Genomic DNA, 16682 nt, shown 5'->3' with positions numbered 1-16682 from the left:
ACATATTGTTCAACAAAGGAATGGATTTAAAAACAACTTCCTCCCTTTATCTGGGTTGCAGGGGCATAACCCCAAAGTGATAGGTTAAGAGGCAGGGTACACCCCAGACAGCTCACCAGTGTATCACATAGAGACAAACAACCATTTCCACCAATTAACCTTACTCTAATAACTGCATGGCTTTTCACTGTGGGAGAGAACACAGTGCAAACTAACCAGCTTGTGGCTTTGAACCCAGGAGCTTCTTGCTGTGGGGCAACAGCACTAACGACCACGCCACCAATCCAGGGTTAACATGGCTTATCAAGGCTTGATGCACAATTTTTACGTTTTTGTCCTTGACCGGTTCAACCACAAAAAATGGCGACAGCATACGCGTGGTGTGTGTAGTTGTCTGCCTCTAGTTGTGTGATCTTGTGAATTTCAACTAACCACTCTTACTAGATTGTATCATGTCATCTCAATGAGATCAAATTAAGTTGTTGAATTTCATACATATACTACATGATTTAATTACGTTCACCATAGAAACATGAAATTATTTTGTTCAAATTACAAGTTAGACTTTTGTAAATGTAACAACCACCCATTTTCCTTTTTTTCGGTATTCTGAAAAAAAGTAGAGGCGGCTGCTCAACTTGAACGAGATGGATGCCTTCCTCAAACCATGATCCAAAGTGCGCGAGCCAAAATCACAAGCAGTGTCGCAGGATTTAACATTGCTATATTATTGACTTACTTCACTGAACATGACATGAACAGTTTAATATACCCTCTCTGCATATCATGTAGTTTCTACACTATATAGTTACACTTAACTTTAAAGCATGAGGCAATTGTGTTAAATACACACAAGATGCTTACATAACTCCAAGAAATGGGCAATCCCTTTTTTTCAGTGTGCAGGGCCTGGGAGTGCTCTATCAATAGGAAAGGCTGTAAATCTTATGAAAATATAGTATAAATAAAATTGAAATTTGAAATCTATTAACTTTGTCGCATTTTCCAAAGCCGTCCAGTAGGCTGGACTGCCTATGTTTAACACCACTGCCTTATATCATCCACATCAACTGCCTGACCTTCTGTATTACTGCAACTAGAAGTATTAGTTACCCAAAAAAAAGTGCTGTATGAAAAAAGACTCGAAATTAGGTATTCATCAGGAAAGTATTTACTGCGGTCACAGATCCAGTGAGTAGTACTGTAATCATCTCATAGACATCAGTATGAGTCGCCCCCGCTGGTCATTGGAAGATTGCAGCTTTACCCCCCCCCCCCCCCCCCCTTTACACACACACACTTGCCTATACGTAAAGATCTGCTACCCCAATATTTAATCAAAAGTGTTTCAGAGTTGCTCACTAGCAGTTACTCTTCAGCTTTGTGCCACAATCAACAGCTGTAATGGTCAACAGTAGGAAGAGTGAACTCAAACTGTAATAAAATAAAAATATATTTTAGTTGTTGAGTATGAATGTTGTTTCTTGACCCTGGAAATTTGATTTATTTTACATTTTTTTCAGCTATTTGCCATTTCTTTAATTACCATTTCATAAGTTACTAAGGACATCTGTGTTGCAAACTGCTGTTTCCTAACTTTGCATGCTACCGATTCCATCACCGGCACTGTATGTGCATTCAAACTAGTCAAAGCCTAATTTCCTGTAGAGAAGAGAATCTTTTTCAGAATCTTTTTCAGAGAAGCAGTTCCGGTCCCAGACAGACTTTACCAAGCAACAGCCACACAACACGGCCAAAAATAAAAGCACACAGTGTGTGAGGCTCGATATTCGCTCTGTGGACGAGCTGTTTCTGCGGGATGATTTTCATACCGTACGCAAATGAGTAGAGGCCTACCTGGAAGGAGAGCAAAAACATTCAGAATTTTTAAACACTGCACTATTCTCTGGGCAAATGTCAGCTCCAATATGAATTTGTGTTTTTAGTGGGAAATGAGTTTAAACAAATATGACTTTCCTCACTAACAGGCATTCATCATCAGTAATACGATGACTAAAAGTTTATAACCCCAGTGAGCTCTTCATGTGGGGAACAATGTGGTTAAAGTGAATAAACTGAGTTGTATAACGGCACATTTCTGGGAAGCAAGGTCTTAGAAAATTCTCCTCTTCAGAGTCACAACTCGCAACAAAATGCATTTAAATGAACAGTGTTATCAGTGCTGAAGAAAAGCAATTGAATGTGGCCTTCACCCACTCACCCGCCTCCGGAGCATCACACCGCTCATGCACGTAAACACACGCACACGTGAACTGCAAACACACACGTGCACATACCAGGGCAGAAGCAGCACACTTCACTGTCTGAGAATTTGTGAATGGAAAAATGGTTTAACACACTTGGCGGCAGAGCGGCAAGACTTCCTACGCTTTAGGACCGGAGGGACTGATCATCTCTTGGTCTGCCTGCCTGCTCTGTCTGTCACTCTGTCCATCAGTCAGTCCGACTGTCTGTCAAATACATATTTGTATAGGAGCCTTATCGCTTGTGCTAAACGGCTGTCTCAGAATTTGCCTGCACGTCTGAGTGTCTGGCTGTTTTTGGCTGAGTTAGCAAGACAGTTCTTTTTCAACCTCTTCTGCCAGGCGTTCTGTCTGTGTGTCCTCGTGTACATTTGTTTACCTGTCTGTCTGTCCGTCTGTCTTTTTCAATGTGTTTACTTGTCCGTCTGACTGCCAGCTCGTCTGACTGCCTCTGTTTTCGAGTGACTTCCTATCTGTCTGCCAGTCTCCTTTCTTAGTTCCCAATCTCTGTCTGTCTGACAGCCCGTCTCATGTTTATGTCTGTCTGTCACTTTATTTGTCTTTTCAGCTACAGTATTTACCGGGCTGTCTTTCTAGAAAAAAAAAACAAAAAAGTTAGACACACAACTGCATCCTTTTAACTGTCTTTGTCTGTCACTAAATTCAGACTGTGTAGGATGTAAATGGTGTAATAGAAACCTATTTTTTAAAGCATAAATGGGAGCTGTTATGCTTATTTTCTTGTCTCTATACTTTACGTGACTCACACTTCAAAATAATCCGTATGTATCTGCAAGTCCTCGGTTCCACTGTCTTAAACAAAGGTGTTTTAGCATCTCTTCCTTTAAGCCTAAGTCTTCTTCTGACGGGCTGTCCCTCATAAATAGAACATAGAAATGACCATATTAGGGACCCCCCCCCCCCTCCCTCTCTCTATGATGTCATACACAGCGAAGAACAGAAAAAAACTATTTGAAACTGAGCATTGAGAGCAGTTTGAATACTGAGCTTTTGCCTCCCAGGGATTACTTGTGCACGTACTGACCTCATTTTTCAAAACTTTAACTTGGGCAGCCACCCTTTTAACACACCTATACACAAATATGGAAAAGAGGCATGCTAAATTGGACTAGGCATACTTTAATATATTTTCCAAAGTACAAAAATCAGATGATGAGAAGAAAGACAGGGCGACGATGTGAACCAGAGAAGAAGAAGGTCAAATAACATGTATGAAAATAAAACTCATTCTAAGGTTATACTGTGATGCCACTTGTAGTAGCAAAAGGGAAGAAGCAAAATAATAAGTAATGAGACAGTGAACACTGTCAAGAAGTATTAGTGGAAGAAAGAGGAAAATAAAAGAAAAAGAATGGCATTAATAGAAAAGAACCAGAAGGAGAAAAAAAGCTCCAACAGGGGAGAGCAAGGTCACTGTAATCGCACCTCTTTGCTCTGACAGACAAATGGCAGTGTGTGTATACAAGTGTGTGTTTGTGCTGTGTGTACTAGAGTAACTTGTTATGCAAGGGACGTCCCAGCGGCAGCGAGGGAGACATGAAACATAAATACAAACACACACAGGCGCGCGCACGCACACACACACACACACACACACACACACACACACACACACACACAGAGTTCAGCCTGTTTTCTTGTAAATCACTGTGCTCAAGGCTCAAGAGGACAAGCACACTAGGTGTGTGTACGTGTGTGTTGTGGTGGCACCCCTCGGTTAATGGAGGGAACTGACACCGCTGTGTGAGACAGTCAGCTGTCTAGTTTATATGTGTGTGTGTCCATTAACAGCATCCTGGGAGGGAGAGGACGAGAGAGAGAGAGGGGGGGGGCAGATAGATAGATAGATATTTATGATGAACTACTTTATGTCATAGTCACCCTTCTTGCACACATATTACAACACACTGTCATTCACAGCCGCGGACGAGGACATCCCCCCTGCTTGGTTGCTACACACAAACACAATCTCACACAAACACACACACACTCACAGGAAAGCACCCACTTGACTGAAAAAGAAAGCAAGGCAAAGCAGACGAGAGCAGGGAAAGGAAGAAGAAGCCTGGATATGGACAGACAGACTTTGAACCAACCTTGCCGGCTCCCCTTTTCTATCACCGAAAGCATTCCTCTGTTTTCGCTCTCCCTCCTTCCATCGCCACGGAAACAGACACACCGACCAACCGGCCGACCGTCTCCTTCTCTCTCTCACGCATACACACACTTTCTCTCACATGCACACACAAGTTCAAACCCCCAATATGAAGTCCAGTTTGTCAGCAGCCACCCATTCATCCATGCCTCCATCCGCTGCTCTGTCCGTCTGCCACTGTGTGTGTTTACATCTGAGTGCGCTCACTCGTTCACCAGGCAGGCATGTGAGCGTGTCTCAGTCGGGAGGTGTATGTGTATGTGAGTCTCTCTCTCTCTCTCTCTCTCTCTCTCTCTCTCTCTCGCTCGCTCGCTCGTTTTCTGTGTGTGTGTGTATATGTGTGTGTGTACAGCAGAGTGGGAGCCCTAGAGAAACACTCCTCTTGCCACAGGAGTAAAGCCCAGGCATGACGCAGAGCCAGAAATAGATGGAGGGCCCCAGCAGGGGGGGAGGAGGCGCCAGGCCAACGCATATGGCACTTTTGCAAGGACATGAAGAGTGTGTTGTAATATGTAATACACAGTATATGAAGGCAACTTAAATGCACGCTTATATTTAGACTTGAAAGGGGTGGCCAGCATATGCACTTTTAACAATGACAGCATTAGTGCGGAAAATCAATTTTATAGCAGTAGAATAACGTTTCTGAGCAAAGGAACTACAAAAAGTGCAACTGGCTGTAGTGCACGCAGAAGACCAGATGCATCAAATCTGACACCAAACAGCTCATCCAACTTCCTGTCCCTACATATAGAAGACTTATTTTGAGGATGCAAAATAAGGCACAAATGACCACTTTCTCATCATTGCCACATTTTAATTTCCAAAAAGCCAGACTTCGCAAAATCTCAGCGCAGACTGCGCTGTAAGCACAATGTATAAACGCAAAAATGTGAAACTGATCAGAAGAAAGAAAAAACTACCACTGCCGTCATTATAACTGCTTTACAAAAGTAACTCGTGCACTCTGTAGCATCATCGATCACACCTGACTTAGACAGACTGACAGAATCCAAAGTGATGTGCACCTCTGTGGTTTTTTAATCCAACCAACAGCCACTGAGTATTCCCTTGAAGCATGCATTTTCTTTTTCACCAAAACCAAGATGTTTAGACATTTACTCACACACTGTATCATGATATAACACACAATAAGACACACACAAACTTTTACAGCTTCCTTACTGAGCATTTCCTTATTTTCTGTTACACACATACAGTTACAACTTTAGATGTTCACATTAAACAAAGTTTCAAATAATGTGGGCTATGTACAAGTGATCCCTGTAAAGCATTAATGCACAGTTTCAAACTCTGTTTTCCTACTTTTGGCTCTGAATAAATCCACAAAGAGGTGATATTACAAATTTCAAGCACTGAGATCTGTGCTGTTCAAACCATCTGTTTATGAGAGGCAGCCAATCAGAAGAAAGACAGCTTTAAGGGATAAGAAAAAAGAGGCTTGTTTTAGTCAGAAAATAAACTACTTTGCTTTAAACAGTCAGCTTACAATGTTTTTTTTTTTATTTCAGCATGGTTGATGTCAGCTAGAGGGAATTTCCTTATATGATCATCTCCAGTGCTGCCCGTGTTGCAGCTCAGAACACCGCAAACCAGTCAGTCTAACTCAGAAAGCAGCCATGGATGCTTCCTTTCAATGGAAAATACATTATTACACTTTTTAGTGTGTATAAAGGCTGTTTTTGAAACCTCCACAAAGGCAAGAGAAGGAAGCCCACAAGCATTGAGTTTGGTTTGTGGAAGAGACGTGAGGGGCAACCAATCAGAAAAAAAATGTGACTTTTAAGGAGAGAGAGGCTTTAAAGAGACAGGAGCTAAAACGGCAAAGATTCAGACAAAGAATTAACAGAGGGCCTGCATAAAAAACACAGTATAAAAGGTACTCCAGAGGAGTCCAAGAACAAAAATAGGGAGCTAGAAATTAGCACAAGTGGAGGTGTGAGAATATAAAGACGGGAAGCATAATAATCCACATAAAAGCAAAAGAACACATTACAAGTGAAAAGAGATTTTGAAAAACCCCACACAAACACATATGCAAATACTGGATACAAGCACACAGGAACTGAAGAATCTACATGCACAAACGGGTAAATAGACAGAAAACATCTGACTGTACTCTATATGTGTGTCTCACTGGAACCACAATCCATGCTGGTGTGCACTGGGAATACTAAACTTCAATGCATTTGGTATTATTCAAGCACAATGGGCTAGCCTCCGCTCGCTGTATGTGTGTATGTGCCTCACGCAGTGCAGTATATTTGTAAATCCCAGCACTTTGCAGCCTGCGCCTGGTTTAACACTGATGTATACACTATGTATTATGTATTGCTACACACACATATATGCACACATAAAGATTTATGAATTATGCACATGTGCAGCCTGGCCTGCTCTCTATAAATAGTCCTTGTTCGGTTTAACTCAGCACAAGTCGCTGAGTGTTTTTCTTTTAATTAATACAGTTACATAGTCTGCTGGATTAGCAGTTACATTTCAATTAAGCGGCAAACAATTAGTGTTTTTTTTTTATATTTAAGGAACAGAAAGCGCAAAAATATGGCCACGCACACATACACACACACTTCCTCTAACGAGGCCAGATAGATGTCTGTTCTCTCCTAAGCATTAACTGCACATTTATAATTCAGTGCTTTATTGTTGACTATCAGCTATCACACCACACAGACTTGTTAACGTGCACACACATGCATACAGTAACACACAGAGACACACACACAGTGAGTAGCGACTGCTGGTTATGAAACAGCTGTTGAGTCGAGAGAGCTCTGTATGTATTTGAGCAGTGAGAGTGCAGCTTACATAAATACTTGATCATATCTGGATTGCTCTCAGTCTGAAAATGTATAATCCGCCTTGTTAGGATCACTCGCCAAGAAGATAGAGCAAGAGAAAAGGAGCAGAAAGGCAGGGGAAGAGTAGGAAAACAAAAAAGAAGCATCAACTGTCAGAGCGGGGTGGATACACAGCTCAAAGCGCATCACTTGAACATGTCATTCATCAAAAAACACCTTTTGCATTCAACAACTACAGTTCCCAGCAGGCTTTGACACCCCTCATTTTCCAGCATTGTCATGCCACATCATGTTCGCACTGTGGGAGTTTGGAACATTCATGCATTATTCCAGTATATAATCCCTCAAGAGCCACACCGCAGAAGTGCTGTCTAAGTTGTCCGTGTTTGTCCTGAAGTATATTTGGAGCAGCCCCGTAACAAGTTAAAACAAAAAGTATTAAAGTGGAGAGGTGAATCGTTTTAAATTAGATTCAACAGTCAAATTAGTGATAACATCATATTTGGGCACATTTTTCATTTTCATGTGCCAACATTAAAGTATTATCATTAAAATCACATGCACAATGTTTCATTTTCAGTATGCAGGGTTACTGTCATTAAAGGATGCAAAACACAAGCCACCCAAGCATATGTGGCCATTTGTTTTTATTTTTTCCAGACAGTAACTCGGATCATTTACTACCGGACAATCCCCTCAGTCTTATTTTATTCTGCTAACCAGCTAGGTCTGGTCCTTACTGTGTTTTCCTAGAGGTAGGGTGGTCAGGTGGGCAGCACTGTGGTGCAACAGTTTGCCCTTCTGCCTCACAGCAAGAAACTCACCAATTCAAACTTTCTGCTCAGCTGGGTCTTTCTTTGTGGAGTTTGGATGCTTTCCCTGCGCTCCTGTACCTGTGTGGGTTTCCTCTGGGTGCTTTGGTTTCCTCCCAGTCCAAAGACATGTTTGTTAGGTGATTCCAAGTTGGCTGTAGGTGTGGATGCTAGAGTGTTTGGTGGTCTGTCTCCCTGTGTTAGCCCTGTTAGGGACTGGTGACCAGTCCAGAATGTACTCCGCCTTTCGACTAGTGACAGCTAGGCTGAGCTGACATAGATCTCCTACAAGTCTTAGTTAAGATGTTAAGAAAATGAATGGATGGATGGATCTAATAGGGATTACCATCACCAGCTGAAATCTGTCTTCTGGAGAGCTAGTTGATTTATGCCTCTATATTAGTGAGGTGGCTGTGGCTTAAGAGGTAGAGTACTGGAAAGTCAGTAGTTCAATTCTCCCACGTCTTTGTGTCAAAATGGCATTAAAAGATAACAAATTAGCAAGTAAAAAAAGTGTAAAACACAAATCTCCCACATGAGTCATGAAAGAAACTCAGGATTTATGACAGGACTACCTCTGGGCACTTAGTTTTCCTGCATCAAGACACCAACATATATCTCTGTGACTCTGCTTCAGAATGCTTGTACTCCATGCTCTGGCATGGGAACCAGTTACTCATTCTTGACGTCACCCAAAAAGCACTGATTTATATTCTGTTTACTCAGTAGGTAGAAGCAGTCATCAAAGCGACACAGCCACACCTTTTTCTCTCATCAAAGATGTGAATGGTGATTCAGAGGTATGGAAACACGTTAAAAACGGCTGATACTGAAAACTAGACAGTCCGGTTAAAATGAAACACATGAAACAACAAAAACTTGCCCGGTGACAATACAGTACGCCCGTTCCTTTTTCTAACTTTCAGTAGCCGGCAGCTGAAGTGGACCATTTTCTACCCATTGGATACGTTTGACTTTACTGCCTAAGCCGTCCATCATCTTGAACTGTCACTGAAATCAGCGTCATTATCATTTGAACTGAGTGAACTAAGGAAGAGAAAACTGGGTCAGTAAGACAGTTAGATACCAGTAAGACCAGTACGTACGCAAACTTAAATTTAAGACCGTCCAGTCCACGTTTGACCGGCAGGTGGATCTTGGGAAGTTTGTTATGGAAACACGGCTACAATGTGCACTTAGCAGCAAGGGAAAAAACACTTTGAGGAAGTAATAAATGATTCATTTAAACAGCATAAAATAAAGAGTGAAGGGGAAGTGAGCATGATAAATGTGAGGTGGAACAGATGAGTGTTCAGATTATCATATAGGATGTAGACCGTGACCTGATTTGGATCCCATAATCAGGGAAAGTAAGAACAGAACGTAAACCTCTGGACGGAGGCCGTTTGTCTTTCGTGGCCATTACAAGCCGCTGCTCACTCTTCTTCTTTGTTAATGGGGAATATTAATTTCCTGTATTCCATCTTTACTGCATTAATATTTGATGATTAAATATGGCCGGGAGCGTCTCAGGCTCATTGCCAGCAAGGCTCTGTCTCAGTCTTGGTTTGCATTCAGTTTCCCAAAAAGTATTTAATTTGTCTGTTTTATTGTAGCATTTGTCTTTTGCTTTGTGTCTTCCTCTGTGTGTTTTCTTTGGTCAGTTAATCAAGATAAACCCTTGAAATGTCTTCTGTTCCAATCTCTCACTTGCTCCCTTGGAATTATTCTCTATCATGGGTTTCTTCCTCTCGGCTCCATCCGTCGGTCTTAAGCCTGTTTCAGGCTGACTGTTGCCAACAGGATCCCAGGGCTTTACTTCCTTTTCTTCCCATGAGTGACGAGGCATGATGTGGATCCAGCCAAAAACTCTAAAACTGGGAGTTGTCAACCCAGCAACAGTTGTTCAAACAAGTGATATCCCACAGCCAGTTGTGGGTGGATTTAGCCAAAGAGAGCTCAGCTCTGAAGTGGAATTATTCGTGTATGTTGCTATTCGTCTGTCCACAATAGTCACCATTTCCAAACAAGTTATTACTTTCTTTGATTTATAATGCTATCTTAGACCACATTTACAAACATATGTTGAATCCATACGCTATTAACACATATATTTTACATTTCAATCACATATTTGTGTCTTTGTTTGTCTTTTCGCAAATTCGTGTTGGTTTTTCAGGTGCAGGAAAACCGGAAGCTGTATGGTAACTGTCAAAGACACCACAATGAAAAAGAGCAAAGCATGAGTGCAGACAGGCCACGAGGTCAAGCTAAGCCACAATCCTGCCAGATTAGTTCATCTCAGTGTCAGCCCTCATGCGCTGCTAGCTTAGCTCATGCCCTTCTATGTATCTGATTGGCTCACACAGAGTACTGCCTTCAGTTGTTGTGCCCCTGCAAGCCACTTTTCAACCCACCTCCTCTTACTGCTTTTCATTTCCTCCGTGTCTGACTAAGTCCCTGTCATGCCCGTTGTCCCTGATGCCTCCTCTGGAATGTGTGGGGGGCACGCTGCTGCTTTCTCTGCCCATCGTTCCATGTTTGAACACGACAAGGTGAGCAGGCCCGAAAACAGGGCCGTACTACTACAACTACTATTATGCAGACTACTTTACCAGTTTCACTACAAATATAATGTATTTGCTAGCTCACATTTATGAATTCCAATATTCCAATAAAGTTGCGCTCAGGGCGCTCTCTCGCTCGTATAGATTACTGCTGTTTCATGTCGTTTTCACACTTCCAATGAAGAATCAATGGCTACACGTCTTTTTCAGTGAAGCAGCTTGTCGATGAATGACGGGCATGACGCACTACAAATGGAATGTGAGCAGACCAATGATGCATTAAGTGACTTGTAGCTAGCATTGTAGCTTCTGATGTTTTTTTCCAACTTTGTGGCTCGTACGTGGATTACTCCATCCATCCATCATCCTCTGCTTATCCAATTCAATTTACTGGGTGAACTGAGAGGTGGGATAAACCCTGGACAGGCCACCTATTTGTCACAGGGCTAGAGAGACAAATAGGTTCATAGAGATGAACAACCAATCACTCACATTCACACTTATGACCAATGTAACACACTTGGCTTTGGATTGTGGAAGCAAGGAGAGAACCCAGGGTTGGTAGATTTGGATCTTAACAGTTACAGAGATTACTGCTGCATCGTTTCTGTAATTTTGTACTGGACATTGTGTGTGTTTGTGCCTTCTGGCTTTTGGAAGAATTAAAGGTGTCTTTTGGGTAATGTCTAAAAAGGTCAGGGCTGCAGTGCAAACAGCTCATAATATGTGTACGCAGCGCAAATTACTCACTTGGATCATTTACCACACCATCAGCTGTCTACTGTACGCACGCCCTCACCTCCTCCACTTTCCACAGCTTTAAACATCGACCAAAACGAAAGATATCCTGAAGCAGCATTTAACACACATTAATGTGCACAGACACCCACACACACAAATACCGGCATGCAAACAATTAAGACTGCCTGCAAGTGCCCACATGCGGAGTACACACACACACATACATACGTGTATAGACAACAAAGAGCAGCCAGCATCTTAGGAAGTAGAGCAGAGAAAATGCAGGGCTGTTCTTTCCACAGCAGAGCTTCCCCACAGCAAAGCACCATGGGAAATATGGCATGGTCACAACAACAGGGTGCTTCCCTTCCCGACACTTGGAAGACCCGCATGAGCGAGCGTCTTCTCCATACTTTCTACCTTTAATTTGGATTCTTAAATGTTGCATTTGACATGTTCTTTCCACAAAGATTTTCCATATTTGAGAAATTATCAATATTGTTTTTCACTTTGATTTTGTTAATAATATTTTCTTTTATAAAAATGCCACACAGATAAAACCTCTCTTAGCTCAACACAGAGGAAGAGGGAGCGAGAGAGGCACCACTTTAGCCTCTAAGCCATGGGGGACCCAGTAGAGTGTTATGCAACTCAGCCATGCCAACACACACACACACACACACACACACACACGCCAGCTGTCCCTGATTCCAGCAGTGAAAACTATCTCTATGTCTATTTGTCTATCTCTGCTTCCCTGTCTTTCCATCCCTTCCTCTCACTATCTTTCCATTCATCTCTCTCGGTCAATTTGTCAATCCCTTCTCTAATACACTGCCAAAAGTACGTGGACACCCCTTTCAAGCTTGGATCAAGTCTCTTAGTTTAGTAAACCTCAATGCCACGGCATACAGAGGTATTTTAGACTACTTGATTTGGTTGGTTGGATGTTTTTTCTCCTGCCCTGCCATAACATCAAAATTCCTGCAGCCAGGATTAAAAGGTGACGTCACAGTTCCTATGTCCATCTGTCATATACAGTCTATTTTCTTGACTGGAAAGCACTTTAGGTTAATTCCCATTGTGATTTAACTTGATATAGGATTAACATTTGTGTGTGTCCGCATACTTTTGGCTCTGACTCCCTTTGTCTAACCTTTCCATCTCCCTTCAGTACTTCTCTCATCTCTTTAGTCCCATTTCTTCCATCACTTCACACTGTCTCTCTTTCTCTCTCTCACCATGTCGGTCTGCAGAGTTTCATGTTGCCTGTGGCACCTGTCGCCCCGTGGGGGTGACACAATGTGCGCACACTCACACACACACACACACACACACACACACACACACACACACACACACACACACACGGGGTTCGACTTACTCGAAAAGGTGGTATTCATTATTAGAAGTCTTGCAGTGTGTATAGGGGGCTTCCCAAGCATAACACACACACACACACGCACACACACAAGTACCCATTGCCAGCAACCTTCCCAGCAGGGCAAATGAAGACTAAGCACAACCCTTCGAGTTCACCCTCATTAAAGAGACTGTTGCCTGCGTCTCAAACACACACACACACAGCAGTGGCCGGCTGCACAGGTACAGCGGACAAAAGCGACTGACGTCAGCTCTTAAAGGTTACCATAAACCTCCCTTGGTGAAAAACACAGCAGATCCAGCCCGATTCCAAAAAAACACAGTGTTTACCCCAAACTTCTGTTCATTAAAGCCAAACCTCAAAACACAAAGGTTATCCCTAACTTTAATTACAGAAAATCAACACAAAACTCAAATCACCCCACATACCCGCATTTCAGAGGTCACACCTGTGACGCAGTGCCTTGATGGAAACAGTATGACAGATATAAAGATGAAAAGGAAGACTTCATCACTACGCAAGCAAATTTGTCCTTACAATGCAGTCAACAACCGGTTGTTGGAGAATAGTAAATTTGGTAAAACTACTTGATTTTCAGATAAAAGACCAGACCTTTCTTTAGCTCGTCCATTAGTTTCTGTAGCTCTAAAAAAATACCTGTCTTCTTAGAAAGAACATGGTTTCCTGTTCCCATCTAACAATAAATGTGATAGCTGAAATTCTTAACAGTTCTGCTGGCATTTAACATAATTTCCAACAAGCCCTCACCACTGCTATGTTTTAAGAGTCTCGTGGGAGCTGTACCTGGTTTATACAGTTATTCTTTAGGTAACAATTCAGGTTCTTGAAAAAATGTCTAATTGTATTCATTATTGTGAGAGTAATCGCTCAGTTATCTGCATTACTATGTAGAATAGAGAGGTAAGCAATACGATTTTAATAAGGAAAACTGGTCCCAGTGGTGAGCAAAGGAGGGACAGCATTCACAGAAATGCAATTTGGAAACCAGCAGCCATCATGTGATAGAGATTTATCTTCAGATTGAACAGAAAATCTTGCTCTGGCTACAAAAAAATAGCCATTGCTCCAACTCACTGAAAGGTCCCCAAATTGTAATAATAATGACATGTAAATCTGGACCATAAATCTGGTAACTGTAATAATCCAGGATTGGATAAAGTCTGCCCAGAATTATGTGTGAAGGTGCCAGTATAGTGTGCAGTATAGCATAGTATATGAAGGGATCACTGATATGCTGAAAGGCTACTGCGATGGCCTGGGTTTAAGTTTCCCCCGGGCCAGTTCCTGCTAGTAACCTTTGTGTATTTTTGACATATTTTGATAATGTGAATTGTAATTACACAAAAAAAAATCTACAATATGATTTAAGATTTTACATCTTAACGTCTGGGAACTTTAGTTCAATGAGCCAGAGTTTGCCCACTTGCAGAATAGCTTCCTGAATTGCAAATATGGTTTCTCACAAATGACCCCGAGTTAGCCTAAATGCTACTGGTATGAATCCCCTAACACACAGACAACCTGGCTTTCAACCAGTCAAAGGAGGCTAACATCTGAAACCTCTTTTTAAAATGCACCCAGAATATTCTGCACAATTTTGGCTGAACCTTAGTGACAGCCATCTGTCTGTCTGTTTGTATTTCTGTCTGTTCAGCTATTTGTCTCTCTGCATCATCCGGCCCAGGCTTGCCCCACGATGCTAAAATTATTCGGGCTGTCCCCGTGGACGCTCCAGATATGTGCTTGTTTCACAGAAGCCTCTTTGAGACATCAGGGGTATCCAGTTTAGTGTTACACAAGTAAACCATGCCAAAGCACACACATGCACAGTCACATAAAAAGTCTGTGATAAATAGCAGCATGACAGGACCAGGAGGGCAGAGCTGTCCATCACGGCTGACTGAGTCAGAATAACTGACAGGCTTCAATACGCAGGTCACTTTCACATGTAAAGACAAAAAAAAATCAGACCGCATGTGCCCTCGGATGTGGGGTCTTAAGAGGAATGTAATCAAGGTTTTAAATAAGGAGTCTTTCCAAGACAAGATGAATTTTAAAATGAGTTCCCCAATTCTTAGTTAATTTCAGTCCAATTTGAGTAAAGTCTTTTTCTGCATCGTGCCAATCCCCCGATGCCTTTTATAGCAATTATAAAACAGCTCTTGTCCTTTTCCAGATGGGTTTCATCTGTGTGTGTTTACCCATGAGTTTCATTGTGTACCTGTGAGTTGTCATGGAAATGTGGGGGGAACATTTTGTAATAAGATCCTGTGAGGTGGGACACACTTATCAGCAACAGTCCAAGCTAAAGAAGTGACATGTTCAGCTTGTTTATTTAGAGCCACACCACCTTCCTGACTTCCTGCATCACAAAACCAAAAAAAAAAAAGCATAGTAATCAAAAACAACCAAAGGTAATGCTACCATGAAAGCATTAAGCTTGAATAAGGTATATTTCCAGCTCAGTTACTGGCATAGGAAGTGCTTTTCAGACTTAAATGACCCAATTTGGCTGCATTTTGGATCAATCGTTGTTAAATAATGAAACAGTATATGTGCTTTAATTCATTTAAGGTTATATTTAACAGATCTGCTAAGGACCAAATTATCTTTATTATGTCCTGATATGTAAAACGTTTGATTTTAAAGAGGGTGTACTTTCTTTTTACTATGATTGAACAATTAACATAATTAATATTATGTTTTTAATGTGTCTGCAGTATAAAGAATTGTGTTGTGGTCACTGTGATAAAGACACGTAACAGTGGACTAAAAAAAACTTCCATTAAAAACAAGTATTGAAAAGTCTTATGTGTGTATTATAAGTTAAGTTTGATATCTTCTAAAACATGAAAGTTATGGCACTTTCAGCTTTGAGGGTATTTAAATTTTTTACACTTCTACAGATTCAAATCTACTGAGAAGTAGTTTGTTAAGAGACTCTTACCTTCTCTTCCCCTGTGCTGACAAGAGGAGAAGCTGCCAGGCTGACTCTGTGTGTGCTTGTGTCACTCAGTCAGCCAGTGGTTCGTTAACTAATTAGTAAGCTCGTTTATCTCATTAGGCTCTGATTGATCTGCCAGCTGATGGACTGGCAACTGAGCGCCCCTGTGTGTGTCTGTTGTACGTCAGACGGAGCGTGCTAATCGATATTAACAACACTGTGAAGAGTTTAATTGTTATGCAACCTCATTATCTGGCAGCGACTGCACAGAGGGGAAGGATTCCTGTGTTACACCAATGTCAGCAGAAGGGCAGACTTCCTGTTACTGGCAGGAAATTAGGTCAGGTAGCACGACTAGCTGGCTGCCGGATGATATCTGAATGCCAGGATGCACACCAACACACATTTACACGGGCAGTTGGTATTAGTGTGTTCCACTGGAAGAGTGGCAATGTGTAGGACTTTTGCTTAGTATTAATCATTTAAAGAACAAGCTAGTCACCATGAAACTTTATCAAACAAAAACTGAACATCCTTTGAATCTCACTCCTCAAAAGTGGGTCCTTACCGTACAATATAGAGCACCCACAGGTGACTGTTGTTGCTTTTTGGTGCTATATATTAAAAAAAATAATAATTAAACTCAAATTAATGCAATTGAATTATTGATGAGTAATCCCAGTCCCTTGAAAATGACAATAAAAAAGTAAATAGTTTCTCATGTACTTCAGTATCCCCGATTGCCAAAACCTGCGAGAACAAGGGCATCAAAGGTTAACTTTCATATTGTTGTTAAATTCGTAGCTAAAACAATACGTCTCGCGTCATTTTCACTTTACTATTACTCCTTTTTTTCTACCTTTTACACTTTCAAATGTGCGCACAACAACACAGCAATTTTCTTTTCTGCCTTTGTGACTTCCTTTGTACCTT

The 16682-nt window shown here is 41.6% G+C and overlaps 1 protein-coding gene across 4 annotated transcripts in view; it reads right to left on the bottom strand.

Annotated features, from left to right (window-relative positions):
• Window positions 1–16682, bottom strand: part of hivep2a (HIVEP zinc finger 2a) — a 121290-nt gene that overhangs the window by 71028 nt on the left and 33580 nt on the right. The window contains exon 1 of one of the 4 annotated variants that reach the window (XM_085248251.1): window positions 4382–4662. The exons of the other annotated variants lie outside the window; for them this stretch is intronic. The gene's annotated coding sequence lies outside the window, so the exon portion shown is untranslated. Of the gene's footprint in view, window positions 1–4381; window positions 4663–16682 lie in introns of those variants that run through there. 4 annotated transcript variants of the gene reach the window in all.

The sequence above is a fragment of the Mchenga conophoros genome, linkage group LG15, assembly GCF_057382185.1.
Source record: "Mchenga conophoros isolate Kocher_MC1m ecotype Shallow Benthic linkage group LG15, M_conophoros_male_GT1.1, whole genome shotgun sequence".
NCBI classification, from domain to species: Eukaryota; Metazoa; Chordata; class Actinopteri; order Cichliformes; family Cichlidae; genus Mchenga; species Mchenga conophoros.
The sequence above is the reverse complement of the archived record's forward strand: the minus strand, read 5'-3'. Positions and strand labels throughout refer to the sequence as shown.